Source organism: Haematobia irritans, chromosome 4 (genome assembly GCF_050003625.1).
Source record: "Haematobia irritans isolate KBUSLIRL chromosome 4, ASM5000362v1, whole genome shotgun sequence".
Taxonomy (NCBI): domain Eukaryota; kingdom Metazoa; phylum Arthropoda; class Insecta; order Diptera; family Muscidae; genus Haematobia; species Haematobia irritans.
This window is the reverse complement of record NC_134400.1, coordinates 199,511,376-199,524,229: the sequence shown is the minus strand read 5'-3', so window position 1 is coordinate 199,524,229 and position 12,854 is coordinate 199,511,376. Positions and strand designations below refer to the sequence as shown.

The following is a 12,854-nucleotide window of genomic DNA, read 5'->3' as shown; positions in this document are numbered from 1 at the left end:
TGCTGGGTATGACGTACAATGAGATGCTACAATCGAGTGAGACGATCACTGGAAATTTGTCTTGAACTCAATTGAAGTCTTGTAGCCTAATATTGTGTGATAAACTTCCACAACAATCGCAAAGGTACAACAAGGTGATAAGGCTCGGCTACATGTTGAAAAACCTGTAAAAACGAATGTGGAAACATTCAAATGGAAAGTCCTACCCAGCCAGTCCTATCCCAAATTTAAATTCCTCATATGACCACATGTTCGGTTCGATAACGCATCACCTTGCTCATGATCACTTTCGTTCGTATGAGGTAAACCAAATTGGGGGCGCTCACTAGGTCATAAGACGACTCACAATCACTGTTGCCACTCAGGCCAAACATTTTAAGAAAATTTTATCTAAAATCTACCAAGTTTAAAAAAAAAGCTTGTCAAAATTTTATTGCTATCGCAAATGTTTGAAAAATTTTATTTCTATTAAAAAATTTTTCAAAATTTTATTTCTATTAAAAATTTTTTCAAAATTTTATTTGTATTAAAAATTTTTTAAAAATTTCATTTCTATTAAAAAAAATTCAAAATTTTATTTCTATAGAAAATTTTGCCAAAATTTTATTTCTATAGAAAATTTTGTCAAAATTTTATTTTCATAGAAAATTTTTTCAAAATTTTATTTCTATAGAAAATTTTGTCAAAATTTTATTTTCATAGAAAATTTTTGTAAAATTTTGTTTCTTTAGAATATTTTTGCAAAATTTTATTTCCATAGATAATTTTGTCAACATTTTACTTCTATAAATACTTTGTCAACATATTATTTCTCTAGAAGACTTTTTCAACATTTTATTTCTCTAGAAAATTTGTTCAAAATTTTATTTCTCTAGAAAATTTGTTCAAAATTTGATTTCTATAGAAAATTTTGTAAAAATTTTGTTTCTTTAGATTTTTTTTTAAATTTTATTTCTATACACCACTTTGTCAAAATTTTATTTCTATCGTAAATCTTGTCAAAATTGTAGTCCTATAAAAATGTTGTCAACATTTTATTTCTTTTGAAAATTTTGTCAAAATTTTATTTTTTTTTAGAAAATTTTTTCAAAATTGTATTTCTACAGAATATTTTGCAAAATTTTATTTCTATCGAAAATTTTGTCAAAATTTTATTTTTATAGAAAATTTTGTCCAAATTTTATTTCAATAGTAAATTTTCTTAAAATTTTATTTCCATAGGAAATTTTATTGTTTTGTTTCTATACAAAATTTTATTTCTATAGAAAATTTTGTTTCTATAGATTTTTTTTTTAAATTTTATTTCCATAGACAACTTTGTCAAAAATTTAGTTCTATCAAAAATCTTGTCAATTTTTTTTTTTCTATAGAAAATTTTATCAAAATTTTATTTCTGTAGAAAATTTTGTCAACATTTTATTTCTATAGAAAATTTTGTCAAAATTTTGTTTCCATAGAAAATTTGGCAACATTTTATTCTATTGAAAATTTTGTAAAAAATTTATTTCTATAGAAAATTTTGTCAATATTTTATTTCTATAGAAAATTTTTTCAAAATTTTATTTCTATTAAAAAATTTTTAAAAATTTTATTTCTATAAAACATTTTGTCAACATTTTATTTTCATAGAAAATTTTTGCAAAAAATTATTTCTATAGAATATTTTTGCAAAATTTTATTTCCATAGAAAATTTTGTCAACATTTTATTTCTATAAACACTTTGTCAACATATTATTTCTCTAGAAAACTTTTTCAAAATTTTATTTCTATAGAAAATTTTGTAAAAATTTTGTTTCTTTAGATTTTTTTTTAATTTTATTTCTACAGATTTTGTTTTTAATTTTATTTCTATAGACCACTTTGTCAAAATTTTATTTCTATCGTAAATCTTGTCAAAGTTGTAGTCCTATAAAAAATGTTGTCAACATTTTATTTCTATTGAAAATTTTGTCAAAATTTTATTTTTTTTTAGAAAATTTTGTCAAAATTGTATTTCTACAGAATATTTTGCAAAATTTTATTTCTATCGAAAATTTTGTCAAAATTTTATTTTTATAGAAAATTTTGTCCAAATTTTATTTCAATAGAAAATTTTCTTAAAATTTTATTTCCATAGGAAATTTTATTGTTTTGTTTCTATACAAAATTTTATTTCTATAGAAAATTTTGTTTACATTTTATTTCTATAAACACTTTGTCAACATATTATTTCTCTAGAAAACTTTTTCAAAATTTTATTTCTATAGAAAATTTTGTTTCTGTAGATTTTTTTTAATTTTAGTTCTACAGATTTTTTTTTTAATTTTATTTCTATAGACCACTTTGTCAAAATTTTATTTTAATCGTAAATCTTGTCAATATTGTAGTCCTGTAAAAAATGTTGTCAACATTTTATTTCTATCGAAAATGTTTTCAAAATTTTATTTCTACAGAATATTTTGTAAAATTTTATTTCTATTGAAAATTTTGTCAAAATTTTATTTTTGTAGAAAATTTTGTCAACATTTTGATTCTATAGAAATTATTTTGTCCAAATTTTATTTCTATAGAAAATTTTCTCAAAATTTTTTTCCATAGGAAATTTTATTTTTTTTTGTTTCTATACAAAATTTTATTTCTATAGAAAAATTTGTCAACATTTTATTTCTATTGAACATTTTGTCAAAATTTTATTTTCATAGAAAATTTTTGCAATATTTTATTTCTAGAGAATATTTTTGCAAAATTTTATTTCCATAGAAAATTTTGTCAACATTTTATTTCTATAAACACTTTCAACATATTATTTCTCTAGAAAACTTTTCAAAATTTTATTTCTCTAGAAAATTTGTTCAAAATTTTATTTCTATAGAAAACTTTGTAAAAATTTTATTTCCATAGGAAATTTATTTTTTTTGTTTCTATACAAAATTTTATTTCTATAGAAAAATTTGTCAACATTTTACTTTTATTGAACATTGTGTCAAAATTTTATTTTAATAGAAAATTTTTGCAATATTTTATTTCTATAGAATATTTTTGCAAAATTTTATTTCCATAGAAGATGTTGTCAAAATTTTATTTCTATAGAAAATTTTGTAAAAAAATTATTTCTATAGAAAATTTTATCAAATTTTATTTCAATTTGGCAACATTTTGCTCTATTGAAAATTTTGTAAAAAATTAATTTCTATAGAAAATTTTGTCAATATTTTATTTCTATAGAAAATTTTTTCAAAATTTTATTTCTATTAAAAAATTTTTAAAAATTTCATTTTTATTAAAAAATTTTGTCAAAATTTTATGTTCATAGAAAATTTTTGCAAAAATTAATTTCTATAGAATATTTTTGCAAAATTTTATTTCCATAGAAAATTTTGTCAACATTTTATTTCTATAAACACTTTGTCAACATATTATTTCTCTAGAAAACTTTTTCAAAATTTTATTTCTATAGAAAATTTTTTAAAAATGTTGTTTCTTTCTTTAGATTTTTTTTTAATTTTATTTCTATAGATCACTTTGTCAAAATTTTATTTATATCGTAAATCTTGTCAAAATTGTAGTCCTATAAAAAATGTTGTCAACATTTTATTTCTATCGAAAATTTTGTCAAAATTTTATTTCTACAGAATATTTTGTAAAATTTTATTTCTATCGAAAATTTTGTCAAAATTTTATTTTTATAGAAAATTTTGTCCAAATTTTATTTCTACAGAAAATTTTTTTAAAATTTTATTTCCATAGGAAATTTTTTTGTTTTGTTTCTATACAAGATTTTATTTCTATAGAAAATTTTTGCAAAAATGTTGTTTCTTTAGATTGTTTTTTGTAATTTTATTTCTATAGACTAAGAAATATGTTTGTACGAATTTATTTCGGCATAAGCCGGCTATCATGCAAAAACTTTTTCGGAAGGTTCAAGTGCGGTTTTTGTTGGGTTTAATAAACTGCCTGAATTTATTCTGATAATTGGTTGATAGTTTTGCTGCAAGTAGAGGATGCTGATGAGGAATGTGGTAATTCCGAAACGTGCGTCCATCCAACCATCTTGCAGTCTATAGGGCTTGCCCAAATAAATTTGACAAACATTATTTTCCTCTGTTGGTTAAGCTACACTTGTAGTTTAGTCAATGTATGGTTGTAAGCTGCAATAAAAACAACAAAAAAAAATTATTTCTATAGAAAATTTTGTTAAAATTTCGATTTCTATAGAAAGTTTTGTCAAAATTTCGATTTCTATAGAAAATTTTGTCAAAATTTCGATTTCTATATTTGGCAAGATTTTATTTCTATAGAAAAATTTTGTCAACATTTTAGTTCTATAGAAAATTTTTGTCAACATTTTAGTTCTATAGAAAATTTTGTCAAAATTTTATTTCTGTAGAAAATTTTGTCAACATTTTATTTCTATAGAAAATTTTGTCAAAATTTTATTTTTATAGAAAATGTTTGCAATATTTTATTTCTATAGAATATTTTTGCAAAATTTTATTTCTCTAGAAAACTTTTTCAAAATTTTATTTCTATCGAAAATGTTGTCAAAATTTTTTTCGTATAGAAAATTTTTCAAAATTTTATTACTATCGAAAATGTCAAAATTTTATTTCTATAGAAATTTTTTCAAAATTTTATTTCTATAGACAACTTCGTCAAAATTTTTGTTTCTATCGAAAATCTTGTCAAATTTTTTTTTCTTTAGAAAATTTTATCAAATTTTTTTTTTTCTTTAGAAAATTTTATCAAAATTTTATTTCCATAGAAAATTTTGTCAAAATTTTATTTTTATAGAAAATGTTTGCAATATTTTATTTCTATAGAATATTTTTGCAAAATTTTATTTCTCTAGAAAACTTTTTCAAAATTTTATTTCTATCGAAAATGTTGTCAAAATTTTTTTCGTATAGAAAATTTTTCAAAATTTTATTTCTATCGAAAATGTTGTCAAAATTTTATTTCTATAGAAATTTTTTCAAAATTTTATTTCTATAGACAACTTCGTCAAAATTTTTGTTTCTATCGAAAATCTTCTCAAAATTTTGTTTCTTTAGAAAATTTTATCAAATTTTTTTCCTTTAGAAAATTTTATCAAAATTTTAATTCCATAGAAAATTTTGTCAAAATTTTATTTCCATAGAAAATTTTGTTAAAATGTTTAATTTACGCTCTCAATAATAAAATCTTGGAGGGATAGGTAAAATTCAATTCAATAATAGAGAATATTTTCAAAAATTAACTTGCAACAAAAAATATCTTTTTTTTTTATTGCGATGAAACAAAGCTAAGTTTACGAGCATAATTAACCCTTTCACTACCGAAATAAACCTGATGTTAGAAACTTTAATTTTTCATCTGTTTTTACTAGTACTAACAGCATATAGTACAAAAATTGTCATCTTGAGAACCTACCTCAATTACTTCAAGAGCTATATGAGCTTGTTCTAAAAACTGGATTCTTGAAATGCGACCGAATGGCCTTACGAAAATAAGCTCTATTTGGCCTATAATATCTTTCAAAGTGTGAGAAAAAATACAAAAAAGATCCAGAAAAAGTATCAGCTATAGTTTTTGTATGAATGTCCATTTACTTGAAAGATACAGAAGAAAAATTGTATCAAAATTTCATATTTTTCGTTTATTGTTAAGGAAGTTTATAAAAATGTATTTTACTGCTCACTAATATAGAAAATATTTATAGCTTATTTAGATGAAAGCCTCTTCTTTAAAATAACATCAAAAAATAAATCGAAACTAAATGGAAAAATCGAATTTGGTGTCTTTTTCGAACGTCCTTCTAAGTGGACATCGGTAGTGAAAGGGTTAAAACGATGGAGGGGTTTTCCGTATATCCCCATATATACACAAAGTTTTAAATATCTGATTTTTATTTTCGACCCGCAAATTGATGTATTTTTATACCCTCCATCATAGGATGGGGGTATATTAACTTTGTCATTCCGTTTGTAACACATCGAAATATTGCTCTAAGACCCCATAAAGTATATATATTCTGGGTCGTGGTGAAATTCTGAGTCGATCTAAGCATGTCCGTCCGTCCGTCCGTCTGTTGAAATCACGCTAACTTCCGAACGAAACAAGCTATCGACTTGAAACTTGGCACCAGTAGTTGTTATCGATGTAGGTCGGACGGTATTGAAAATGGGCCATATCGGTCTACTTTTACGTATAGCCCCCATATAAAGGGACCCTCAGATTTGGCTTGTGGAGCCTCTAACAGAAGCATATTTCATCCGATCCGGCTGAAATTTGGTATATGGTGTTTGTATATGGTCTCTAACAACCATGCAAAAATTGGTCCACATCGGTCCATAATTATATATAGCCCCCCCATATAAACCGATCCCCAGATTTGGCTTGCGGAGCCTAAAAGAGAAGCAAATTTCATCCGATCTGGCTGAAATTTGGTACATGGTGTTGGTATATGGTCTCTAACAATCATACAAAAATTGGTCCACATCGGTCCATAATTATATATAGCCCCCATATAAACCGATCCCCAGATTTGGCTTGCGGAGCCTCAAAAGCAGCAAATTTCATCCGATCCGGCTGAAATTTGGTACATGGTATTGGTATATGGTCTCTAACAACCGTGCAAAAATTGGTTCACATCGGTCCATAATTATATATAGCGCCCATATAAACCGATCCCCAGATTTGGGTTGCGGTGCCTCAAAGAGAAACAAATTTCATCCGATCCGCCTGAAATTTGGTACATGTTGTTGGTATATGGTCTCTAACAACCATGCACAAATTGGTCCACATCGGTTCATAATTATATATAGCCCCCATATAAACCGATCCCCAGATTTGGCTTGCGAAGTCTCCAAGAGAAGCAAATTTCATCCAATCTGGTTGTAATTTGGAACATGGTGTTAGTATATGATCTTTAACAACCGTGCCACAATTGGTCCATATCGGTCCATAATTATATATAGCCCCCATATAAAACGTTCTCCAAATTTGACCTCCGGAGCCTCTTGGAGGAGCAAAATTCATCCGATCCGGTTAAAATTAGGAACGTGGTGTTAGTATATGGTCGCTAACAACCATACCAAAATTGGTTCAACCACACAAAAATTGGTCCATATCGGTTCATAATCATAGTTGCCACTAGAGCCAAAAATAATCTACCAAAATTTTATTTCTATAGAAAATTTTGTCAAAATTTTATTTCTATAGAAAATTTTGTCAAAATTTTATTTCTAGAAAAAATTTTGTTAAAATTTTATTCGGTTCATAATAAAATTTTCATCATTGTCAAAATTTTATTTCCATAGAAAATTTTGTCAAAATTTTATTTCTATAGAAAATTTTGTTCAAATTTTATTCGGTTCATAATCATGGTTGCCACTCGAGCCAAAAATAATCTACCAAGATTTTATTTCTATAGAAAATTTTGTCAAAAGTTTATTTCTATAGAAAATTTTGTTAAAATTTTATTTCTGTAGAAATTTTTGTCAAAATTTTCTTTCTATAAAAAATTTTGTCAAAATTTTTATTTCTATAGAAAATTTTGTGAAAATTTTATTTCTATAGAAAATTTTGTTAAAATTTTATTTCTGTAGAAAATTTTGTCAAAATTTTATGTCTACTTTGTCAAACTGAATTATATACGTATTGGATCGATCTTTTTTGATTTAATATATACCACGTATGGACTTACATACAATTTAGAAGATGGTGTTAGGAGGTTTTAAGATACCTTGCCATCGGCAAGCATTACCGCAACTTAAGTAATTCGATTGTGGATGGCAGTGTTTAGATGAAGTTTCTACGCAATCCATGATGGAGGGTACATAAGCTTCGGCCTGGCCGAACTTACGGCCGTATATACTTGTTTTTAAATTTCATAGGCTATTTATTAGTTCTTTTGAACTTTTTTTGCAAGCGAACCTAGGGCATTAAGTTAAGATAAAATTTGGTCAGGCAAAACTTTATAATATTTTATAAAAATATATATACACGAAATCGACTTACCTTTAGATCTTGTTGAGTGTGGCATTTGTAAATACGTGTTTTTTTTTAAGCGCACCACAATATTATATCAAATGAAAAGAGACGAACCTAATTCAAGGCGGTATAGATCGTTTTTGGTAATACTTTAAATCAAATGCTGGAAAGACAAAAACAAAATTGCACAATTAGTACAAGAATTCTTAGCATATTTTTTTGCTATTTAATACAAACATCATTTTACAAAATATTTATAAAGCTGTTGAATTAAAAAATTGAAAAAAAAATCAATCTTGAATTTGGCATAGTCGACACTGCTGCATAGGAATTAGAAACCCTTTGCTTCTTAGCAAAAACAAGTATATATGACCGTAAGTTCGGCCAGGCCGAATCTTATGTACCCTCCACCATGGATTGCGTAGAAACTTCTACTAAAGACGATCATCCAAAATTAAATTACTCAGATTGCGGCCAATGGCAAGACATCTTAAAACTGCTTAACATCATCTTCTAAATTGTAAGTTAGTGCATGCGGAATATATAGTAGACAAAAGAAAGGTCGATTAAATACATATATATTCAGTTCTTGACCGTGATATATAGGGAAGAAATAATTACGAACCGATATAAACCTTTGTGCTGTAATTGTAGAGCCAGTATTGAAATATGGGGGTCGCTTTAAATGGTGGCTATATACAATTATGAACAAGAGTCAACCAACATTGACAGATTTAGTGCTGTTTGGTAGATTGGTAGAATTCTTGATGCTTTGGAAGATTTTTCAAAATATTCCTCTCCAACTATGTAATACTTCATAAATTTTCTATAGAAATAACATTTTGACAAAATTTTCTATGGCAATAAAAATTTTGACAAAATTTTCTATGGCAATAAAAATGTTGACAAAATTTTCTATAGAAATAAATTTTTGACAAAATTTTCAATTTCAATATACAATGTTGACAAAATTTTCTATGGCAATAAAAATTTGGTAGATTTTTTTTGGCTCGAGTGGTTTGGTTGTTATTGGGCATACACTAGCGAAATAAACCAAATTTCAACCGGATCGGATGAATTTTGCTCTTCCAAGAGGCTCCGGACGTCAAATCTGTACATCAGTTTATATGGAGGCTATATACAATTATTGACCGCTGTGGACCCATTTTTGCATGGTTATTAGAGACCATATGCCAACACCATGTTCCAAATTTCAACCGGATCGGATGAAATATGCTTCTCTTAGAGGCTCCGCAAACCAAATCTGAGGATCGGTTTATATGGGGGCTATATATAATTATGAGCCGATGTGGACCAATTTTTGCATGGTTGTTAGAGACCGTATAACAGGTTGGCTGATAAGTTCCTGGTCTGACACATAGATGGCGTCGCTAGTATTAATGCATATTATTATACCGTCCACCATAGGATGGGGGTATATTAACTTTGTCATTCCGTTTGTAACACATCGAAATATTGCTCTAAGACCCCATAAAGTATATATATTCTGGGTCGTGGTGAAATTCTGAGTCGATCTGAGCATGTCCGTGGTGCAATGGTTAGCATGCCCGCCTTGCATACATAAGGTCGTGGGTTCGATTCCTGCTTCGACCGAACACCAAAAAGTTTTTCAGCGGTGGATTACCCACCTCAGTAATGCTAGTGACATTTCTGAGGTTTTCAAAGCGTGGTTTCACTGCAATGTGGAAAGCCGTTCGGACTCGGCTATCAAAAGGAGGTCCCTTGTCATTGAGCTTAACATGGAATCGGGCAGCACTCAGTGATAAGAGAGAAGTTCACCGATGTGGTATCACAATGGACTGAATAGTCTAAGTGAGCCTGATACATCGGGCTGCCACCTAACCTAACCTTTGTCCGTCCATCTGTCCGTCCGTCCGTCTGTTGAAATCACGCTAACTTCCGAACGAAACAAGCTATCGATTTGAAACTTGGCACAAATAGTTGTTATTGATGTAGGTCAGACGGTATTGAAAATGGACCATATCAGTCCACTTTTACGTATAGCCCCCATATAAACGGACCCCCAAATTTGACTTGCGATTGCTCTAAGAGAAGCAAATTGCATCCGATCCGGCTGAAATTGGGTACATAGTGTTAATATATGGTCTCCAACAACCATGCGAAAATTGGTCCATATCGGTCAATAATTATATATAGCCCCCATATAAACCGATCCCCAGATTTGAACTCCGGAGCCTCTTAGAGGAGCAAAATTCATCCGATCCGGTTGAAATTTGGTACGTGGTGTTAGTATACGTTCTCTAACAACCATGCAAAAATTGGTCCATATCGGTCCATAATTATATATAGCCCCCATATAAGCCGATTCCCAGATTTAGTTTGCGGATCCTCTAAGAGAAGCAAATTTCATCCGATCCGGCTGAAATTTGGTACATGATATTAGTATATAGTGTCTAAGAACCATTAAAAAATTGGTCTATATCGGTCCATAATTATATATAGCCCCTATATAAACCTATAGAAATAAAATTTTGACAAAATAAAATTTTGACAACATTTTCTATAGAAGTAAAATTTGGACAAAATTTTCTATAGAAATACGATTTTAACAAAATTTTCTATAGAAATAACATTTTGATAAAATTTTCTATAGAAATTAAATTTTTACTAAATTTTCAAAAGATTTAAAATTTTGACAACATTCTCTATAGAATTAAAATTTTGACAACATTTTCTACAGAAATAAAATTTTCTATAGAAATAAAATTTGACAAAATTTTCTATAGGAATAAAATTTCGACAAATTTTGCTACATTATTTTTGCTCGAGTGGCAAGCATGATTATGAACCGATATGGATCAATTTTTGTGTGATTGGGGATCGGCTATATATAACTATAGACCGATATGGACCAATTTTGGCATGGCTACTAGCTGCCATATATTAACACCACGTTGCAAATTTCAACCGGATCGAATGAATTTTGCTCCTCCAAGAGGCTCCGGAGGACAAATCTGGGGATCGATTTATAAGGGGGCTATATATAATTATGGACCGATATGGACCAATTTTGGCATGGTTACTAGCTGCCATATATTAACACCACGTTGCAAATTTCAACCGGATCGAATGAATTTTGCTCCTCTAAGAGGCTCCGGAGGACAAATCTGGGGATCGATTTATAAGGGGGCTATATATAATTATGGACCGATATGGACCAATTCTTGCATGGTTGTTAGAGACCATATACTTACACCACATACCAAATTTCAACCGGATCGGATGAATTTTGCTCCTCTAAGAGGCTCCGGAGATCAAATGTGGGGATCGGTTTATATGGGGCCTATATATAATTATGGACCGATATGGACCAATTTTGGCATGATTGTTAGAGACAATATACGGAGGACAAATCTGGGGAACGGTTTATATGGGTGCTGTATATAATTATGGGCCGATATGGACCAATTCTTGCATGGTTGTTAGAGACCATATACTAACACCATGTACCAAATTTCAATCGGATCGGATGACTTGTGCTCCTCTAAGAGGCTCCGGAGGTCAAATCTCGGAATCGTTTTATATGGGGGCTATATATAATGTTGGACCGATGTGGACCAATTTTTGCATGGTTGTTAGAGACCATATACTAACACCATGTACCAAATTTCAGCCGGATCGGATGAAATTTGCTTCTCTTAGAGCAATCACAAGCCAAATTTGGGAGTCCGTTTATATGGGGGCTATACATAAAAGTAGACCGATATGGACCAATTTTTGTATGGTTGTTAGACACCATATACTAACACCATGTACCAAATTTCAGCCGGATCGGATGAAATTTGCTTCTCTTAGAGCAATCACAAGCCAAATTTGGGAGTCCGTTTATATGGGGGCTATACGTAAAAGTGGACCGATATGTCCCATTTGCAATACCATCCGACCTACATCAATAAAAACTACTTGTGCCAAGTTTCAAGTCGATAGCTTGTTTCGTTCGGAAGTTAGCGTGATTTCAACAGACGGACGGTCGGACGGACATGCTTAGATCGACCCAGAATTTCACCACGACCCAGAAACTTTATGGGGTCTTAGAGCAATATTTCGATGTGTTACAAACGGAATGACAAAGTTAATATACCCCCATCCTATGGTGGAGGGTATAACAAAATATTTGGGTTTCTCTATGTCGACAGGCAAGTCACTTCATATTTTGTTGTCGAGTAACAAACGAACATATACAATAAGTGTCAAGAAAAAAGTAAAAACAGTTTTGGAATTTGAACCAATTCTCAGGCTAAAAATTTGAAAATACTAATTTTTAATAATCAATGTACTCTCATACAAACGATATGAAATAGAGCAACCAAAATTCATTCGAATTCGAGTGACTGCTTTTCAGTCGACTGGGTTTTCGTTCGACATACAGAAACGGGGTATAAATTCTTATGGATATTATTTTGCTTTATGCCCTGTTCCTGTATATCGAAAGAAACCCCATTCGAAAGAAAGGCAGTCACTCGAATTCGAATGAATTTGGGTTTTTCTATTTTTGAAAGTTCGATTCGTTTGTATGAGAATACATTGATTATTAAAAATGAGTATTTTTAAATTTTTGGCCAGAGAATTCATGCAAATGTTAACAATGCTTTTACTTTTTTCTTGATACTTATTGTATATGTTCGTTTATTACTCGACAACAAAATATGAAGTGACTTGCCTTTCGAAATAAAAGAACAAGAATCAATTTTCATTCGTTTGGAATACGAAAGAAAGCTTTCGTTCGATATACAGGAACAGGCCATTATTGTCTTATGGCTGCACTAGAATTTTATTCGTTGTGCTTGTTACACATCATTCAAATTTTAAAAAAAATAATTTTTTTTGTCATACCAGTCACATAACATTAAAAAGTAAACGC

The 12,854-nt window shown here is 28.9% G+C and overlaps 1 protein-coding gene across 1 annotated transcript in view; it reads right to left on the bottom strand.

Annotated features, from left to right (window-relative positions):
* LOC142235947 (uncharacterized) overlaps positions 1 to 12,854 on the bottom strand; it is an 874,494-nt gene that overhangs the window by 637,986 nt on the left and 223,654 nt on the right. The window contains exon 2 of the mRNA XM_075307200.1: positions 7,979 to 8,114. The gene's annotated coding sequence lies outside the window, so the exon portion shown is untranslated. The remainder of the gene's footprint in view (positions 1 to 7,978; positions 8,115 to 12,854) is intronic.